General features: G+C 30.2%; 1 non-coding gene across 1 annotated transcript; it reads left to right on the top strand.

The window, feature by feature from the left end:
- Positions 1-1178: 1178 nt before the first annotated feature.
- Positions 1179-1285, top strand: LOC139903463 (small nucleolar RNA R71). The gene has a single exon (XR_011778280.1). It is a non-coding gene; the product is annotated as a small nucleolar RNA R71 (small nucleolar RNA).
- The last annotated feature ends 3172 nt before the right edge of the window (positions 1286-4457 follow it).

Here is a 4457-nt window from a genome sequence, read left to right as displayed (position 1 = left end):
TAACGGCCGAGAGTTCTTCCATTTTCTTTCTATTTGTGATTAGATCTTTCAGGAATTTGGCATATCTTGGCATTCCTGAAATCACATCAATGAAAGGAAGATTAACATTTATTTGTTTAAACATATCCAAGAATTTGGATTGCTCGGTTTTAAGTCTTTCTTTTCTCATTTTACTCGGGTAAGGAAGTGGTGGTTGGTATGGTTTAACATAAGGTTTAGCCTTAGCTGTGTTTTCTTCATTAACCTTTTCAACTACCGGTTCTGTTTCATTTTCTTGTTCAGGCTGTGGTGTCTGTGAAGTGGGAATAGAGTCTTCAGAAATTACAGGTATTTTAGGTGGTTTAAGTGTAATACCACTTCTCGTGGTAATGGCTTTAGCTGTTTCATTCCGGGGGTTAGCATTTGTATCGCTAGGTAGACTTCCCGGTTTTCTTTCACCTATTAACCTTACTAGGTTACTCATTTCTTGTTCCAGATTTTGGATAGAAGCTTGTTGATTTCTAAATGCTTGAGCATTTTGTTCATTCTTTTGTTTCTGAGATATAAAAAATTGAGTTTGAGATTCAACTAGCTTTGACATCATGTCTTCTAAATTTGGCTTTTTATCATCGGTTTGTGGTGGTTTATTTGGAAAAATAGGTCTTTGCTGATTATAAGTATTATTGGATACATGTTGATTGCTAGGACCTTGTTGGTTGTTGTATGGAACATTTTGGTTATAATTCTGATTTTAATTGTAGTTTGGTCTTGGCGGTTGATAATTATTCTGATAATTATTTCCAGGCCTTTGGTTCATGTATGAAACATTCTCTCTTTGTTCCATTGTTTGTTCAATACTGAGACAATCTTTTGTCAAATGTGGTCCTCCACACTGCTCACAACTAATTCGTATTGCGTGAATATCCTTAGTCATCTTTTCCATTCATCTCTCGAAAGCATCTAACTTTGCAGAAATGGAATCAAAGTCATGGCTAGAATCGGCTCTAGCCGCTTTAGATGAACGACGAATATCTTTTTCTTGATGCCACTCATGTGAGTGGGATGTTGTATTATCAATAATTTTGTGAGTTTTGGTTGCGATTTTCTTCATAATGGAACCACCAGTTGCTGTGTCGATGTCTTTTCGCGTAGCAACATCGCATCCTTGGTAGAATATTTGCACTATTTGATAAGTATCTAAACCGTGCTGAGGACATCCTCTCAACAATTTTCCGAATCTTGTCCATGCCTCATATAGAGTTTCATTTGGCTTTTGTGTGAACGTAATAATTTCTCCTTGAAGTCTCACGGTTTTAGATGCCGGAAAGAATCTTTTAAGAAATTTCTCAACTAAAACATCCCATGTAACAATCGCTTCTTTAGGTAACGATTCTAACCAATCTTTGGCTTCTCCCTTTAAAGTCCAGGGAAATAACATGAGATAGATCTGTTCATCCTCAATTTCTCTGATTTTAAATAGAGTGCAGATCCTATTAAAGGTTCGAAGATGTTCATTTGGATCTTCTTTTGGTGTACCACTAAATTGGCATTGATTAGTTACCATGTGTAGGATTTGTCCTTTGATTTCATAATCTGGCGCATTAATGTCTGGTTGAGTAATTGCATGACCTTGGCCAGTGCGTGTAGCTCTCATTCGGTCTTCCATACTTAGAGGTTCCTGATTTTTCATGATTGAATTTGTTGAATCTGAATCACTAGAGGATTCTGATTTAATAGTTTCTTCCTCGACAATCTCTGGTTGTATGATTTGTGGTTCAGGAGGAATAATTAGTGGTTCAGGATCTCTGAATTGTCCTTGATTATCCTCCGGGTTCTCAATTGTGAAGTCGGGTTCAAAAAATGGATTATCAGAAATTTGAATTGGAGTACTTGGTCGACTAGATGATGATTCTAAAAAAAAATCAACGGCGACGATATTGGCTAGATGCCTTGATCGAGTTATAGGAGGTGAACGTATGAAAGGTGGTGAACGTTTTGCGCGGTGCATTCACTGAATATCCTATTAGTTATAAAGATAAAAAATTATTAAAGTTATCAAATTAATAGACTTTTCTGATTTTGCCCACGTTTCGAATAGCCAATAGATGCAGCAGGTAGCCAGGACCCTTTAAATCAGAAGCCCACAAATCGCCACTAACTAATCCAACTATTACTACGAACCAGAAAATTTTGGATGTCTATCAATTTAACCGCTTAAAATAATTTTTTGTCGAAATTTAAAGAAAACTTTGAAAATTCTATGTCCTAAAAACTAGAGCGTAGAAATGAGAAAGAAAAAGCGTGTCAAAAAACAAAAGGTCGAGAAATAAGCGTCGAAACTTAAAAGTCTAAAAACTAAAAACTAAAAATTGCGTCTAAAGGTATTAAAGCTTAAATGGAATTCTATATTCAAAACGGCAATAACTTAAAAAGGCACTAAAATCTATTAAATATTAAAGCGATAAGCGACGTCGTAAAATTCTAAAGTACCTAAGTCTTAATCTAAAGAAAAAGTACCTAAGGGATTTTACGGCAAAGCCTAAAAATCTAGAAATATAAAATTACTACGGCAAAAAACTAAGTTTAAAACTAGTTACGAACGATAAAAATACAAATTACGAATTAAACGATTAAAATATATAATTTATAAAAAGAGACAAAAATTGATAAAATTACTTATTTTTATAAAAATATTATTTTTATATTATTATTTTATAAAAGTATTAATTTTATAGTTAATAAAACTAAATTAAACTTAAATATACAAATTAAATTAAACTAAAACTAATTATTATTATAAAAAACCCTAATTAACTAACTAATTAATAATAATAATAATTATACGTAACCCTAATTCGATCAGACGAGGTACCAGGGCTGTCAAATCATGTCATTCGATCGCATGAGGTTGAGGTTAGACAGCCATGCAGTCGCATGGGTCAGGATACCATGCCAATTCTTGGGCTGCTACAGTACCAGGCCCGTTTCAGTTTTAATTTTATATATATATATATATATATATATATATATATATATATATATATATATATATATATATATATATATATATATATATATATATATATATATATATATATATATATATATATATATATATTATGTATTTAATTTATAATTTTTACAAAATTAAAATATAAGTAATATTTATTAAAATAAAATTATATTTTTAAGAACTAAAAAAAAATACTTTTATACTTTATATAAAAAAAATATTTTCTTTTTATTTAAACACTTAAATAGAAATATATATACTTTTTTTTTATATTTTTGTTTTTAATATTTAAAACTTATATAAATATATTTTTACAAAAATAGTTAAAAACTATATATATATATATATATATATATATATATATATATATATATATATATATATATATATATATATATATATATATATATATATATATATATATATATATATATATATATATATAGCGTTCGCTTTCGGGTCCCCGGCAGCGGCGCCAAAAATACTTGATGTGTGTGAGGTGTAGTACGAAATAGATATTATTTTATTACGAAATACTATTAAATACGATACAATTTTACACAAGTTATTTATTTATTTATTGAATGGATATACCTAAACCTTGCTACAACACTTATAGGCAGTGTACCTAATCGTAGAGTAGTGTAGTTTTTAGTAAGTCTGGTTCGTTCCACAGGGAGCTGACTAAGTTTAACGCTATATTTATTTTAAACTATATTTGTATATAAGTAGTATTATTATTATTATGAAAGGGGGGTTTTACCGTTTAATGACTGGTTTGTCGATTTGACGTCTTATATCACAATTAAAACCTAATGTAAAGTATTAAATATAAATATGACTTAATTTAAAGCGTAAAGTAAATGACGATAAAAATGCGATAAAATAAAAGTACGATAATTAAAAGTGCAATAATTTAAAGTACGATAATTAAAATGACGATAAATAAAAGTGCAATGAGATATAAAATAAAGGAATTATGCTTATTTAAACTTCCGTAATCATGATGTTTGACGTGTTGATTTTAATTTATTACCATGGGTTAATTATCCTTTGTCCTGGATTATTTGATATGTCCATCTGGTTTTGTCCATAATAGTCCATCGGTCATAATTATAAAGTGCGAGAGTCTTTGCCAAATTAACCTTATACCCGAAGTCAAATATTCTAATGAATTGGGGATTTAAACCGTAACAAGGTCTTAAAACTTTGTTTAATGAATATACCAGGTTATCGACTGCATGTAATCTAAGGTTTTAATACTTTGGTAACAATTACACCAATTACCCTTGAATGTAATCCACCCCTGTTTTAATGAGTCCAGTGACTATTAATCTATCCCCGTGTCCGGTCAAATGAACAATTATTAGTATTTATAGATATCCCGCCCACCGTACCCAGTCAAGAGTATGTGGTTATATATAAATACGTCAAATTATAAATCTCTATATTAAATCAACGAGAT

This window comes from Rutidosis leptorrhynchoides, chromosome 3 (genome assembly GCF_046630445.1).
Source record: "Rutidosis leptorrhynchoides isolate AG116_Rl617_1_P2 chromosome 3, CSIRO_AGI_Rlap_v1, whole genome shotgun sequence".
NCBI classification, from domain to species: Eukaryota; Viridiplantae; Streptophyta; class Magnoliopsida; order Asterales; family Asteraceae; genus Rutidosis; species Rutidosis leptorrhynchoides.
The sequence above is the reverse complement of the archived record's forward strand: the minus strand, read 5'-3'. Positions and strand labels throughout refer to the sequence as shown.